The sequence below is a fragment of the Corapipo altera genome, unplaced genomic scaffold (assembly GCF_003945725.1).
Source record: "Corapipo altera isolate COAL_440 unplaced genomic scaffold, ASM394572v1 201, whole genome shotgun sequence".
Lineage (NCBI taxonomy): Eukaryota > Metazoa > Chordata > Aves > Passeriformes > Pipridae > Corapipo > Corapipo altera.
Genome location: NW_020884940.1, coordinates 2,661,575 through 2,678,102, shown reverse-complemented (window position 1 = coordinate 2,678,102; position 16,528 = coordinate 2,661,575). Strand labels below are relative to the sequence as shown.

Sequence of the window (16,528 nt, the reverse complement as noted above, 5' to 3'; positions counted from 1 at the left end):
ATCTTACTGCAGTGAGGAAACTGGGTCTTGCAGAAGAGCGGGCTCTCAACTCGTGTCTCCAACCCCTCGTTACCCAAAGGCAAGGACAAGTGGTCTCAGCAGCCAGTGGAGCTCAAAGCACATTGCTGTGTTGGCTACAAAAACTGCATTAGTGATGGACAACGCTGGGAAAGGGGAGTTGTCTTCCCTAAGAATTTGTCGGCTGGGGTTGTGGTCATATTGGATTTAATCACTGAAACCAGGCAAAGGACTAAAACTACCCCTGTTCCCCCAACCATCCTATGCTGTTCCCTACCAAAAGCAATGAGCTGGATGAAGCAGAAAAGCAGCAACAGCAGCAGCACCATAACAGGCTGGGAACACCTACAGTGGCTCAGGAACAGACCTGGGTTCAAAATCAGTTTTCCAGTGCCTTCCCCCCCATTGAAAAACACCAAGGGGAACCTCCACAGGAGAGTCAAGAGAAACAGAGAATCACTCAGGAAAGAATATTTTGTCTTGATCACAAGGCTGCCGAGAGGCTTTATCAACCCAGCATTAGTGTCTCTAAAAACTGTCCCTAATCAAAGCCAAGAGGCTGCACCGACCTTTGCCATTTCTAGTATGTTCTGCATCCTCTGGAGTTACCAAGAGCTCAGGTTGCCATGACCCACCAGCACTGGGTCAGGTCTTGGAGGTCTCAACCTCTAACACCACATCCACACTGCTTCCAGGGACAGGAGATTCGATCTCCCACCTCTAAACCCTCCCCCTAAACTAAACCTCTGCCATATTTTTATGCCCAGGAGGCACTGGGAGAGTTACACTGCCTGCAGCACCAAGGTACAAGTGCATTGAGCAAGACAAACCCCATTTTCCATGTACTCCACAGTGACATTAAGTGCGACGGCACCTGCTCATAAAGCACAGGTCTCGTGAACAAGCATGAAACACAGGGGAGGTATTGCCCAAAGCTGGCACAAAGCCTTGGAGATCCACCAAAATCAACCAGGCCGTGGCAATTCCACCAGCTGACACCAGCAGTTACTCCCTTGTGCCAACACACAACCAGGGCAATGCCACAACATCACCGAAAGCACAACTAACAGAGAGGTGGGACACAACAACATCCAATGAGCAACACAGGAGGCTTCAGCAAACCCTGTTTTGAGCTGGTCACACTCGTGTTTGCAATTCAGACACTTTCACACCCATCTGTCTCTTCCGAAACTCCACACACAAGTGACTCCAACTCCTCCATAAGCAGAGAAACGAGCACAAACTAACAACAGTCCCCATTCGGGAGCAAACATGGTTCATCTTCCAGTGAGGGGCACTTTCATCTGATCTATTTAAGGTGCAACTGGCTGTGCTAAGGTCAACACCCCAGCCTGAACTCACTGCCTTTTATAGCCTTCTGAAGGGCCAGTGTGCCGGGTCACGCTCCATTGCCCCTCTTCCCATGGTGGTCTGCTTTTCAAGAGAGACACGAGAGGCTGAGGGCAGGTTAAAGTGAAAATAAAGATCCCTCCTGTAGTAGATAAAGATGCTCCCAAAAGAAAACACCTAGAAAACCCTGTGGTAAACACTACAGTGAGGTGTATCCACCATCTCGCCAGGACAGTTTAAACGACAAGTATGTTTTCCTGAGAACATCATAGGAATGCACAGTTCCTGTTTTGCTTTTCCCCCCCCTCCCTTTTTTAACTTGAGAAATCCATTAACTTCCCTCAGTCCCTCAGCACCAGCAGGACAGCACATTGAGCCCATGCTGGCCCTGCTCAGCATCCACCAGTGACCCTCCTTGCCTTCCCTCCAGGGCAGCACCATCACTTTGGGAACAGCACTCCATGCAGGAAGCAGGACAGGATGCTCTGACTCACACCCCTAAGCTTCGGAGTACCAAAACCTGACTTCTGGAACACAGTACAGTGTTACAAACACTCATCCCTCACATACTTGCAGGACAAATACACTTTTAGATGAGCTACAGAAAAATACAACTCCCCCCTCGCCCCTAAGACTGCAAAAATCTAACTCAGATTTGGATGTATAACCAGCAGGTGATGTAGCACTGTCATCTCATTATCAATGGCCAATGCAGATTGAAGTACTAGTTGCCAAAATAACTGACCTCTGCTCGACAGTTTCAGTTCTGCAACTGGAAGGAGCCTGGTTTTTCTTCTGACTTTTTCCAGTAGGTCAGAGTTTGACCGAAGACACTTTCTATTCCTCTAAACTCCTCCTAACACCCAGCCCTCAGAATAGGCTGGGTGACACCAACCCAGAAGGAAAACAAGATGTTTTCTAAATTACTTCAGGCACCTGCTTCTATCTGGAGCTCCTGCAAACTTAAAATCTGCCCTGTTCAATGTCCATCCTTTCCTCGATCATTTATTACACCACTTTGGGGAGTGTAAATCTGCTGTAAATCCAGATGCTAAGTTGTACCAGTGGAAGAAGGATGAGTTTCTCCCAGCAGCCATCCTGTGACCTGTATCTCCCTGCTAAACACAATCCAGTAATTACCCATTAACATTTCTCAGCAAGAGCCCAGTCCACACATCTCGGAGGACTTTCCCAAGCACAGCTCTTACTAATATTCTTGTAATTGATTAAAACTGGCCAGAGTTTTGCTTACAGGATGTATCATTATGGAACATTTCATCCCTGAAAGAAGTCGATCAGAAGAAGGTGATGTGGTGGGGAAGTGAAATGAGAGTCACCCCTCAAACCCCACAGGAGCCCAGTGTTTGTGCCCAAGTACAAGCAGAGTTATCTTACTTTTTATTTTATTAAAAACCGGAGGGTGGGAAGGTGCCAAGCCTGCCTGTGTTTTAAACCAAGTGCATTCACTGATTTCATCTTTCCTTCTCAGCCTGACTTTAAACAAGCCTTAACAAATTCTACAAATCCAGCTTACCAAGCCTCTGGATCTCAGTTCCTTTCCTCAGTCAGTTGATCTCTCTGACACGTGGCCACGTTGGTTATCAACACCACATTATTCAGGCATCTCTCAGGACCCTTGATATAATATTTCAACCACTATCATATCTAAAGATGACACACAACTGGTTTTCTGCTATCTTCAGGATCTACTCAGAGGCAGAACAGGACATTTTTCTGGACTTGTGAAAAGCTGTCGTGTAAAAGGACCTGAAGCAAGATTTATGCTGTAAACACTGAGATGGGCTGACCTGGGAGAGGGGGAAACTCTGCTCTGTGTTTATGCAAACCTTGTCCTCTCACAGCACCCTCCTCCTCCCCCTGGGATGTACAAGCAACACAATGGCTCCTCATGGACACCTCTCCAACCTGCAGGCCTGGGGCACATCCCTGTGGAAACAGCACAAGGGATCCCCCACCTCCTGAAAATTAGGCAACAACCAGAGGATTCATTCCCTTTCCCTCCATCTTTCTCTTGCCAGCACCACAATGATATGATGTGTCTGTAAGTATCTGAAGGGAGGGGGCAGAGGATGGACCAGGCTCTGCTCAGGGGTGCCAAGCAATGGGACAAGAGGCAACAAAAATGATGCCCATCATTCTGCCCAGCTGTTCTGGGCAGAAAATGATCCCAGGAAGTTCCACCTGAACATGAGGAAGAAGTTCTTCCCTGTGCAGTGACCAAGCACTGAACAGGCTGCACCGAGAGGGTGTGGAGTCTCCCTCACTGGAGATATTCCAGAGCTGTCTGGACACAGTCCTGTGCCACGTGCTCTGGGATGACCCTGCTTGAGTGGGGAGGTGGGACCAGATGACCCACTGTGGTCCCTTGAAACCTGACCCATTCTCTGACTGAACATCCACGTTGTTCCAAAAAACCACAATGTAAGGCCTTTGCAGGGGCTCTGGGTTAGGGAACAGCCCAAAGCCTGAGCCTGCCCAGGGCATGGCTGGAAGACACTGTCCCTGTCTGACAGCCCAGCCTGGGCAACCTGGTTGGGCCATCAGTTCCTTCTTTATCAGACCCTGATGTGGGAGCAGGAGCTGAGAACCATTTACATGGTTCTTTTACCATGACAGGAGACCCTGACAAACACCATTTACTGACTTAACTACGGCCAAAATTAACAAAGGATTGTGATTCTTTTACAGACCAGTGAAATTTTCAGGCATTTCCCAGCCAGTCGGGGTCGGATGATGCAGTTTGGTATTCAGACTGTGTGATCTCTGTACAATTCCTATATAATTTCTCCAATAATTTCATTTAAGGATGAAAACATAATTTCCTTCTATCCAAATAATTAGGTAACAAGCTACCCCTCACTCTCAGACCTCAACTCACTTTAGAAGCACATTATTCAACCAACTTGCCCCAAGTGTCATTGTTGACTCCTCCCAAAATCTGAGCAACACCAAGATGTAAAGAAAACCGCGCCTCAGCTCCATGGGAGATGATCCCAAGGACCATGTGACAGTTGTAATGAGGTGCTGTTCCTTTTAAGATGGAAAGAAACTTCCTTCCTGAATATTAAATCAGGCTTTAAGTTTAGCCAACCTCCTACGTCTGCTCTAATGAACTGGAGACAAGTCAACAAAAAGACGTTCAAGTGTCTCATTACAGCGTTCTCGTTCCAGGCCGACTTCCACGCTGCAAGGAGCAAAGCAGGCTCATGTTGTACCACAGAAATGGGACTGGGCCAAAAGCAAGCCATAAAAAAAGCAAGAGGAGGAAGGGCTAGGATGGAAGAGCAGAACTATATTGAGTGTTACCCCTTCTTAAGTGATCTCAGTCCGATCAGTACGAGAGCGGCTGTTCCAGATCACCAGAGAGTCACGAAATATTTGCTCCAAGCACTACTGAAAACCTGAAAGGGCTTCAGAAACCCCATAAATATAACCTGTGGCAAACTTCAATCACCCAGCTAATTCCCCAGAACCCTTTATTTCTTTTAAAACAAGCAGTGCTGATCTTAAGGTCAAACATCTTTTGCTACTGAACACAGTGGATACTTTCCAAAACTTTAGGTCTGAAGGAAGAACCAGTGCAAGAGGTTCACTAGAGTTTACTTGCTAGAATAAAGCTGGTTTTATCAATTCATTAAAAACCCTTCCTGCACAGAAATCTGATGGGTGCTGGTGCACACTCCAGAGTTGATAAGACACCTCCAGCACGGCCTCCCAGCTTTCTAAAAAAATTCTTTCTAGCTCTTCATCCATAAAATGCAGCAGCACAGGTTTTACCCACTTGTGTCTGTCTGAAAGCTCCAACTGTATTTGAATATCTCATCACTTTGCAAATCTGTCTCATTTTACACCAGAATAAACGGAGGCTGAACAGACTCGACTGGACAGACAAACTCCCATGACCTCTTCCCACGCTGGGTTGGTGTGAGTTTAACCAAGGAGCCTCTCAGGATCAGGTCAGGGCTCCATGGTCCCAACTCTCCTTGCACACACAGCACTGTGTGAGAGGTACAGCTGTCAGAAGTGCCTCATCCCAGTTCCATCTTCTCCACAGCAGCTGCTGCTTCAACAGGAGCTGCATGTCAGGGCCTGTAGCTGCTCCAAGCCACGTCTCTGCTCCTGCAGAATAACTGAATTTATTTAAAAGTGTGTGTTATGGAAGACCAAAATGAGCCAAGAAGTCTGAGGTTTGGGACGAAGCTGTGGGAGAGACAGGCAATCCCAGTTTAAGTGAACACAAACCCTGTGGCTCCACCATGCTCATCTCCCAGAATTCAAACTCAGCCTCATTCCAGCCAGGAGGTTGGGATGAACATCCTCTGATTACCTCAAGAGTATCTCACACAGCCCCGGGTCACAGGGCAGGAGGTGACTGTCACCACACACCACGTACCGCACTGGCACCAGACCCAGTGTCACCTCACTAGGAAGCAACTTGGTAAATCCCAAACCCCCTCCCATCCCTTCTTACTCCTCTGTGTTTTATATCCAACACAAAACAAGGTAACAAAGCTTTGTTTTGCTAATAGGAAACAGAAAGTTACTTCATTTCCCTTGTCATTACAGCAGCTGACAAATCTGGGTGCTATTTTTGCGGGTTTTATTGAGCCTTTTCTTATTTTAGCCTTAAAATTCAACCTCCAAGTCTCCACTTCGGTTCCACGGAACCAAAAATATTTAAAATAGCAGTAACGACAAGTTACCATCTGCATTTACCAGGGATGAGCTTGGTAACTTTATAGCAAACCACAACCAATCTCCAGTATTTATACCCAAAAGATCTATTTGCATCCAGCAAGCAGAGCTGCTGTCGTGCTTCTGTTGGGAAGAGGAGGCTGGGGGAGATGGAAAAAACGTAGGCAAGAAACTTGGAGCTGCAGCCAAGCTCCCAGACAGCAGGGAAGACACTCCTGGAGCCTTCACTGAGCCAAAGCTGTCATGATTCAGGTTCCCTACTCTTGGCAAGTCCAACACAGATCCCAAGCGACACAAGGTCATTGTTATTTAAAAATGCTAATAGTTTAAAAAAAAAAAAAAAAAAAAAAAGCTACCAGGGCTTGGTTATAGTGATTTTTGGAGCCTGGATCTGCTGCCCCACATTTGCTTCCGTCCTCAGGCTTTAATTTCACCCGTGTCCAGAAAAATCCAGTTTTCTTTCCAGGCACAATGAACAACGTGGGGAGTTGCTGAGCGAGTTACGAGGAGCGTGTGCTGGCAGCTGGGGAGAAGATACAAGAATTCCCAACTGTGCCAATGCCATGGGGGGAGGAGGAACAGCCAACGCTGCAAAAGTCTTCACTGGTTTTAGGAACAGGTATAACAAGAAACCATAAGACAACTCAGATGAGAAAAGGAAGATGAGACATGACTGTACCTTGACAGCAGTGACAACTCTGAACAGTTTATTGCCATTTACAGAGTGATCAGATTTAAAGCTCACCTTAATTCCTGCTCCCCAATCCGTATGAGCATCTCTGTGGCCTTGACACAGTGCACTTCCAACACGCTCTGCATTCATCATTAAAGCCAGTAAAGCTACACTCTGAAGCTCAGTAGCAAATTACACCTTGGTCTCCTGGTACAACACACCTACTGAGTTATTCACACGAGCAGATTTAGCATCGAGCTCCAAGGAGGAGAAGGGATGGAAGGGTTAAGGGCCGAAACACAGCTGAAAGCTGAGGAGCACTGGATTGCTCTGGGATGTCTCATAGAACACTAATCACTTCATCTGATTTTAATTCCTGACACCAAATCAGCATATAGCTTTTCAAAGGAAATCTTGTCCTAGATTGCAAGGTAATCAATCACAATTAACGTGGAAACCAGCTTCTGCAACGCCGTCATGCCCCCTGAACCGAGCGGGAAGGACGGGGAAGGGGCTTAGAAGGATCTTTCAAGTACAGGCAGACGGGATAATTTGGGATAGGATCACTCTGCCGGTGTCTTCTGCACACCCAAGAGCAGACAGCAGACAGCCAGGTGTTTTGCTTCTCTTCCAGAGCAAGGGCTGAACAAGAGGGGGCTTTATGCCAATTCTACCACAAACATTCATCCAGGATCAACCCTCTGAAAGTCCCTTCCCCATTCATGTGCCCTATTCCAGGGGAGACACCTTCTCCCCACAGGCTGCTAGAAACCACATTCCCAGGGAGATGCTTTTTCCTTAAGCCAAAGAAAACTGTCAAGAGGATGGTGCCAGACTCTGTTCAGTGGTGCCCAAAGACCAGACCAGGAGCAATGGCCATAAACTAAAACATTAGAGTTCCATCTCAGCATGAGGCAGAACTTCTTTCCATGGAGGGTATCAGAGCTCTGAACAGCTACTCAGGGAGGATGTGGAGTCTCCCTCTCTGCAGATATTCCAAGCCCATCTGAACACATCCTTGTGTCACCTGCTCTGGGTGACCCTGCCTTGGCAGGGGGTTGGACTGGGTGACCTCCAGAGGGCCCTTCCAACCTGTGGATCCTGTGAAAACTGTTCTGGGTGCACATGCCCAGAGAGAAAGTCTGATCCAGCAGGGAGAGCATTAACCTGGATTCTGAGCTATGGCTTTGAGCACCTCTCTGAAGGTTTCCCATGTGCCCACCCACAGGAAAGGCTCCAGAGACGTGGAGAACTGCTCATACGAGCCTTGCTGGTCTATCACGACAGCCTGAAAGACTAGGAGATACTTTGATACTTAAATGCTTCCTATCACAACACTGTTCAATTGTCCACATATAATTTAAAGAATAAAATTAATGTTCAACTCTGCTGTACGCAGTAGCTGCCCTGAGTCCTTCCCAGGGGATTTGAAGCACTGCAATCACCACAAATGACCCAAAGGAGTTTGGGGGGTTTTATAATAAAAAAAAATAACATCCACCCACCCACCCACACAGTCCAAGGGGCAGGACTCCAGGACTTCTCAGAATACCAACAGAACACGTGCAGCCACAGGACATTAGAAAAAAAAAAAAAGGGCAGTTTCTGGAACACGTGATCACACTTGGTAAACTGGCCTTGAATGGGACGTCTTTTCCTTGATTAGCCATGCAAGCTCCAAAGTCAGAGATACTCAATTTGAAGAAAGAAAACCCCCAAGTTGTAACTAATTCCAGCACTTCCACCGTTTCAAAGGATCTTCTGCACAGAGATAAGAACTTTTGTTCAAACCCTTCCACCAGGAACGGGGCTGAGGGGAGACCACCTCCAGCCTGGCACTGGCTTAATTATTTACACAGAGTTAATGAATACCAGACTCTCCTCCTAAACTCGCACAGGGTGCATAGTCCTACAGTCATTTGGACTTTAAATCCATCATCAGACTGTTATGAAGTACAAAACTCCAAACAAGCCAACAGGAAGGAGCCCACACAGAGACCAGAGCGAGCCCGGTCAGCCCCAGGACCCTGGTGGAGTTCAGGTGGCAAAGCAGGACAGTCCAATCCCTCCAACGCAATTCCCACCTAGCACAGTAACCTGGAAGCACAGGAGACATTTTGCAACCTAACTAGTGAGTTTATCTCATGGAAACAGGGGCCAGGCAGAAAGCCACACGTTTGAAAGCAGGTTACTCCACACCTTTGCCTCTGCTCTCCATACCTAGAGAGCCAAGGACAACAAGAGACATGCAATTAGGATGATTTGAGTTGGAATATCTCCCTCATATCCAGTAAAGCACTGAGACATGGAGGCAGCTCCATCACATTTGTGGCTGCCTGGCCTGTGCTCAGGTGTAGCTGACCCTGGATCAGGACAGGGGGCTTGATGACCTTTCCAATTCACATCCAAACCTCTGTTCAACAAGGAAAACATCATCACCTACAAACACAACACCGGCAAGGAACCAACAGCAAGATCTGTCAGGCAGCACAGACTCCTCACCAAAAAGATCTAAAAATTCAGTGCTGAAACCCAAACCAGAACGGGCATTTTCAGAGCAGGTACCCTCCCTCTCCTGTGCCTTGTGCTGCCCAAACCACTGCTGTGGGCACTGACGGTGAGAAGGTACAAACCCACTGCCCACACTCCACCCGTGTTGTGGCCCAGCCTGAGCATTTCCAAAAGCTCAGTCCCAGCTGGGGTAGAGCAGAGCAGGACCCCCATCACGTCTGGAGGTGCAGCTGGAGCTGTGGCCTGGACCCAGCTTCTCAAACACTCTTGCTGGTTATTCACAGGCAGGGTGCCAGAACGTGCTGACATCAGAAGGGAAAGGGTGACTTTCAGGGTTTCTCTCAGTCAGACCTGAATGAAATTTCACCAGTGTGTGGAGGGGGGGGAAAGTACTTGTTTAACCCATTCATCCTCCCTCAGGGGAAATTCCAGAGTCCTCCAAACTTTAAAAGTTTCTCTCTGAGAGAAGAGTCACAGAATCTCTCAGGATGGAAAGTCACTGCTACCCTTCAGCCACGGTCTGACACTGGTGACCACCAAAACCCTCTCTCCTCCCAGCCACATCCAGGCTGTCACCATCACATCCCACCAAAAAAAGTCATCTTTGGTCCCCTCTGGTTCACCACGGAGCCAAGTGCACCTACAAAACACAGGGCAAGCAGCAGCTTCTGCTCCATATAGAGGAGACATCGACTGCATCAGGGCTCCCCACAGATTCTCCAAAAACTACTCCCCAAGTCTGTACTGGAGCTTCCTGAACCAATTTGGGTTTAAGGCTAATTATCCAGGTGAAAGAGGAAGTTACTCAAGTTAAAAAAAATAGGGGGGGGGGAAGAAAAACAAAATAAAAAGTTAATAGCAATTGAATTTGTCCTTGAAAGAGTTTCAATTACTAGAGCCGACTTAAGGAAATAATGACATGCTGGTTATTGCATGAAATGCCAATAACTGTAATGGAGCAGCAGCTTTTTCAGAGTTATTTACACAAACTGATTTTTCACGGGAATTTCATAGGAATTAACACACACTCTAAATCTCCAGTCTCTCACCCTCTCATAAAGAAATTTCTTTACCACACCCACAGAATGAACCAAGCCCCTTCCTTATTTGCTCCTACCCACTTTTGCCCCATTTTTCTCCCAGAAAAAATAAAAAAGAACACGATTAGAAAATAGATTCCAGCTACGGTTATCATTTTACTCTGAGCACGTAAAGCAAAAAAAAAATATTTGCTGAGAAATTCTGAAGCAGCTTTTATGAAGTTTACCTGTTGTTATGCAGCATCCTTTACATGTAACTACAGAAAGCTCGTGCCCACGTCGTGTAAATACTTACTGAGCTGTCACTTCAACTCAGAAATACTCCAGAAAGTCACTGTGGCAAACCTGGAAAAGCTCTTGAGAAAAAAAACAAACTCAAAAATGCTCAAGCTGCAGGACTGAACTGCTGAGTTACAACACTGGGAGTGCAGGTGCATGGAGGAGTAAGAACTGGGAACCCCTCCCTCATCCATATGTTAATATACATTATCATCTGATTAAAACGTGGAACTGGTAAAATATGTACAGGAGCTGAGTCCTGAGAGAAGCAGCTCCTCCTGTTCCAGGCCTGAGTGGTGCTTTAAGCACAAAACTACATTAAAAGGGTTTATTCAGCTAAAACCAGGGAGGAAAACTGGTCTCAAATCACAGGATGAGCCTCAGAAGACCCATATCCCACTCTCCCACTCTGTCCCGGCCCTGGTGCCTCACCTTGGCACGTTCCCACAGGAGCATCTCAGCTGCTCCCACTGAGGAAAAGTCGCTGTGAGAACTTCAGAGCCCACATTCCCTCCTCTGAGCACCAGGGAGAAACAAAAGGCTGCCTGAAACCCAGTCCCTGCAGAGCCTCAGCCTGAAGAACCGCAAGCGGCAGAGATGACATTAAATTTAGGATTGGAATTTTACTGGAATCGGTTCAGGAGCACAGCATGGTCCTCCCCAGCTCCCAGAAAGCACACCCAGCCTCTCTTCAACTGAGGAACTTCCCTGTTTTCCAGCCACTGAAGGGAAAAAAAAAAAAAAAAAAAAGGCAGCAGCTCCTCTGGTGTCACCCCAGAGCAGGCAGGAGGGACCCAGACACAGCAGTTCTGGTGCAGTGTGCCAAAGAAAACAGCTTTTTTCCTCCAATCCCACCTGTCATTCACTTCCAGCTGGAGATTTATGACTCTGGCTAACAGACATCCAGCACAGTTTTCCCACTGCACATTCATAACCCCCGGATAAATTAAAGCCTGAACTTTCTCAAATCAGCACATGACACAAAAAAACTTCTGCAGAACTTCTCAAAAACTCAAAGAGGCATCCTTCCTTTCTTTTCCACCAGAACAAAAGGGGAAATATTATTTTCTATCCCTGCTGATGGTTTAAGGACTCTTCCAGAAGAAAAAGCCAGTGGTCATAAGTGTAATGCTAAATACTGACAAGTTTATCTTTTCCATCCTCCCTCCACCACTTTAATGCCTTCAGTTTTTGCTTTGCTGTCTCTGCTCCTTGAGAGTTTCCAACATTCCTGGCAGGAATTGGGCAATGGCACGCTGATGAGCTTTTCCCCAGAGCAATCCATCACACAGTAGTTGCAATTCAAAAAAAAAAGAAACCAAACTTGACTCGACAAAGAATTTCAAATACGCCGAGTAAAAACTGGAAAGGGCATCTTTCTCCTCTAATATTTTAATCACCGAGAGCACAGATGCAAGAGGGTAAAAAACAGGATTTCTGACTGGTGGTGTTCCTTTGAAATGAGTAGGGAGAGAAAAATGGTGGAAAAGTCGTGTATGAGGTAACAGATAAAACCAACAGCTGCACTATTTAGCCTAATTTTAGACATTATTTTCTCTCTGAAGGAAAGCTGCCTGGTTTTTTTTAATACAGCCTTCATGGAACAGGGTCTCACTTCTGTAACACAGTACTCATTGACCAGAGTTCTCAAATAAGTCAACAGAAAAAACCCAAAGTATTATGAACACAGGAAGCTGATGAGAACAGCAAGACACGGCTTTATAACAGCACATTTGATTCTCATGCCTCCCCCAACCCAGTTTCTAATATTATTTAAGAACAGGGAAGAAGCTGTGCCAGTTTGTTGAAGGAAAACAGGAAGTTTTCCTGTTTTCAGAAGCAGGAAACAGAAGTTGCAGCAGGTAAAAGGAATTAAACTGGACAGTTTTAGGAAACTGCTAAGTAATCTAGCCAAAAAAAAAAAAAAAAAAAAAAAAAAGGCCTGAAAGTCAACCATAAAAACCTTCCAGAAAACACATTTCCGTCTGGCAACCAACAACATGATTACAAGAGAGACACCAAAGGTAGAAACCCTCCCCTAACCCAGAAAATAAATAAGGATTCACAGAGCAATTCAATTAAACTTCATAAAAGGCAGTAGGCAAGCCTTGCTAACCCCATTTCACCACAACAATCAGGTGGTTTGTCCCAGGTTTCCCAGTAAACCGGGGGTGATAAGGGCAGGAAAAAAATAAAAGCTCCAGCTGAGAGTCAGGATTGAGGTTTATTGTCCTGTATCCTACACACATCCTGCCTGAAAACACTGGAAACCTCAAAATTGGGCATCAAGGAGATGATACTGCAGGAAACAAGAGATTTTAAGAGAATCAGGCAACTCTTAGTTTATTTCAGAGAGTTTAAAAAGACAAAGCAGCAAAACCTCCAGTGTCCACACCAGAATTAACAAGACCTTAACAGCAACAACAACAAAAAAAATCAAACTAGCACAATATTCCTGCTTTTTCTAAAACAGCCAAGCCCTAAAAATCACTCTTTCAGAGAAAAGAAGATGCACCACACTCCTCTTTGTTGGAAAGCTCCAGTGCACAGCACACAACTCGAGGGCTCCTGACTTTACAATGCAAAGCAAGGAAAAACCCTGCACGAGCCAACAGGAGCCAGGTCCCAATTTCCCATTCCAAGACATCACAGCTCATTGGCAGCACAGAGCCATTTGGTGCCAATTTAGTTTAAAAACCATATTTCCAACAACATTTTTCATGCCTCACTTGCTACTAAAGTTGAAATCTAAGTCAACAAAAAAGAGCTATTGTATGGCAACAGGCCCAAAAGCTTTTTTGTTTTTTTATTAACATGATTTTTAAACTGCTTTCACTGAACTTAAAAAACAGAAGCCCAGAGATGTCAGGGCACCTATGGGGAGGTTATCCAAGATGTCAATGTTTAATGTGATCCAAAGGCTGCTCCCATTACAGGAGACACTTTGCTGTAGCCCAAGCACGTGCCACAAGAAATGCCCATCTATTAAAGGCAGGGAAATCCTTTCACTCAAGCAATTTCCTTTAAATCCCAAGACACTGGGAAAAACAGTGTATTATTAAGGGCTGCCACGTTCTCTGAAGGGAAAGGGGTGGAAACAAATCCATGGGAGAGCTGGAAAAATTGAAAACTAGAATCCCTGGCCTGGTTTCTTACGAGTCATTCCCACAGCAAACAACGGATTTCTCATCCCACACAACCATCCCGATCTCTTGATCCTACTCCGTGTTTCCCAGCTAGAAAGGTCATCTGGAAAAAACACAGAGTCCTCTCTCTCCCAGTCCCCAAAAACGTGGAGCATCCTTGTCTTCACTGGGCTCCCACTCAGCACCACCTCCCCGGGACGAGCTGTGAGTAAAGTTCCATCAGGGTTACTCACCAGAGCCCACCTGGTGTAAGTGACTACGCTCACTTTACTACAGGGAACGTCCCACTCGAACAACTTTCACGCCAGAAATTACTTTGCCTTTTTTTTGAGGAGCAAAGCGACGAAACCCTCCTTATGGCATCACTCAGAACTCCCGAGGAGCAGCAGGAATTAAAGGCACCATCCTGCTTCTCACGCCCAAACTCGGGGTTTACGACCCCAAGGATTCCCGAGTGGAGGAACCCCGTGCTCTTCCCACATCCTCTTCTCCCAGCCTGCACCAGGAGATGTTCTCTGTGGGGTTACTGTCAGGTGAATCCCCCTCTGCTCCTGCTCTCCCAGAGTTTCTCAGAAGTTGGGTGGGAAGGACCCGCTGTGCAAGACAAAGAGAAGACACAAAGCTTTAAATTCTCCCAACCCGTGGAATTTAGGAGTACACAGCCCAAGGAGGCTGTAATTTAGGGCTGAAGTATTATTATTAATCAATCGTTTCTTGTGGGCAGCCCAGATGACACGTGGAAGCTTTTTTCATTAGATAAGTTCTTTTTCCAGCAGGTAAAAAAAAACCCCCCAAAAAAAAGGAATTGTCAGTTTGAGTCCAATAATCCTTGGCACAAAAAGAGTTGGGGGGAAAGTCATTTGGTTTTTGGGATGGGGGAGTTGTTGGTTCGCTTTTTATATGCACTGTTTGTACCTCATCAAGTTCAACTAATTCTCAGAACAACTATTCATTAATAATTCCAGTTTATGGGGCTACTTAATCAGATATTATTAATTCACAACATATCAGCAGCTCGTGGAATCAAGTGAAATTCATTTTCCGAGACAAAATAAGCTTCTTTTCCAAATTTGTACCAGAACACTGACAGAAGTGAACTGTAGGAAAATACCTGCTTGAAAAGTTCAACCAGTATTTTAGCACACGTTTTATCTAAATTGAGACTTTTCAGGATACACAAAGTACCTCAGAAGTACTTTGTACTCACAACTATGACATTTGTCCAAATGTATTGCAGGAATATGCGACCATATTGCCAAGGAGCTGAAATCTTCCCTGAGGACACTGGAACACTCACTACCAGTCACCACTGGACGGTCTGATGGCCCCAGCAGAGAGATTTGCTCTCTTGGAGAGCAGAATTCCAACCTGACAGAAAAGCCAACCCAGTAACTCAAGATGCTGCAGCAGACGGTGCCCTTGGTAATAAAGGAACAAAAATTAAGCCATTTTCAGATCAGCACGAGAGAAGTTCCGAACAAGAAGGGAAACTCTGCATTGTCACCCCACATGGTATCAACTGCCTCCGACCCCAGCCTGAAGTTGGAGCAAAGTACACAGAATGAAAAGGGAAGTTTCAGTCCCACACGAGGCCACGACAGGCCTTGGAGATGCACATCTGAACACGGAAAGGAACCTGGTTTTCATCAAGGTTTCCAGCTACAACCACCTCTTCTCCCCGTATCTAAAATGTCTGATGTATATATACACTGTATTGAGTTCACCTCGTTTTCTGGCTATCTGTACTCCAGCAAACAGAGAATTCTACACATACAATGATAAAGACAATTCTCAGGTTTGTTTTTCTTAGTTTCACTCCTCTGAAAAGCCAAGAGTTGTGACACTACTGAGCCTGACCACAACCAGCACCTGAGTGTCTGTAGTAGGTGCCTTTATTTATGGGGGGAAAGAGAGACATCAGTGCTCACTCAAAGTAAGTCAAAACGTGCCCTAAGACACACAGCTGGAGGCTCCTGTCCCGCATCAAAGCCCCGTTGGACATAAATTGGTAATTCCTGGTAAATGACCATTTTCAGTGCTTTGGCCACAAGTTTGGTTTTGATTGTTTGGGGGGTTTTCCTTCTTTAGGCTGTAACACACCCCAGAACCCCCCCACCTTCTCCCGTCCAAGAGAGAACCCAAACAGCCCCAGCTCTGAAAAGGGCCAAAACCAGGCAGGAACAAACGCATCCTCAGATCCATCAAAGAAATCATTTATACCGAGAGGGAAAGTCACATAACCAAAATAAACAGCAAGCCCATTGTGCGGAGCAGCCCTGCCACCGTTCCGACAACACAGACTCTATTCCAGGCTGAACCCAACATCACAAGGAAAATAAACCCAAGGTACAAACAAAGTGCCACCGCCTCCCGTTTTGTCCGGGGCACGAAGCAGCGGGGGCAGAAGGATGCGGGGCTCAAGGTCACGGCGGGGGGGATGCGGGGATGGGGCGCGGGGCTGCCCCGTCCCGGGGCTGGCGGAGGAGGCGAGTGTGGAAGTTTATGAGCTCATCAGGATGGTTGTACCATTACATCAGAGGCAATTATAAATGGCCAAGAGCAGGGGATGGGGAGCCAATCAGATCACAGATGGGATGTCAACCTAAGACCAACTGTCTCCTGGCTTTGACAGAAGGATTTTACCTCCATAATTCAAATCCCAAACCCAAGCGATCCGCACTCGCTGCTCCCATCGCCCAGCTCCCCGCCAGCGCTCCCGCCCCGGCCCCGCGGCCCCTCCGCCCGCCCCGCGGCCACCGCGGCCCCGCCGGACCCTCGCCGCCCTCCCCGCCCCG

At 46.6% G+C, this 16,528-nt stretch overlaps 1 protein-coding gene across 3 annotated transcripts in view; it reads right to left on the bottom strand.

Moving 5' to 3' along the window:
• The window catches only part of ARID1A (AT-rich interaction domain 1A), a 57,677-nt gene that overhangs the window by 39,053 nt on the left and 2,096 nt on the right, over positions 1–16,528 (bottom strand). Inside the window, exon 1 of one of the 3 annotated variants that reach the window (XM_027661117.1) lies at positions 14,941–15,284. The exons of the other annotated variants lie outside the window; for them this stretch is intronic. The gene's annotated coding sequence lies outside the window, so the exon portion shown is untranslated. Of the gene's footprint in view, positions 1–14,940; positions 15,285–16,528 lie in introns of those variants that run through there. 3 annotated transcript variants of the gene reach the window in all.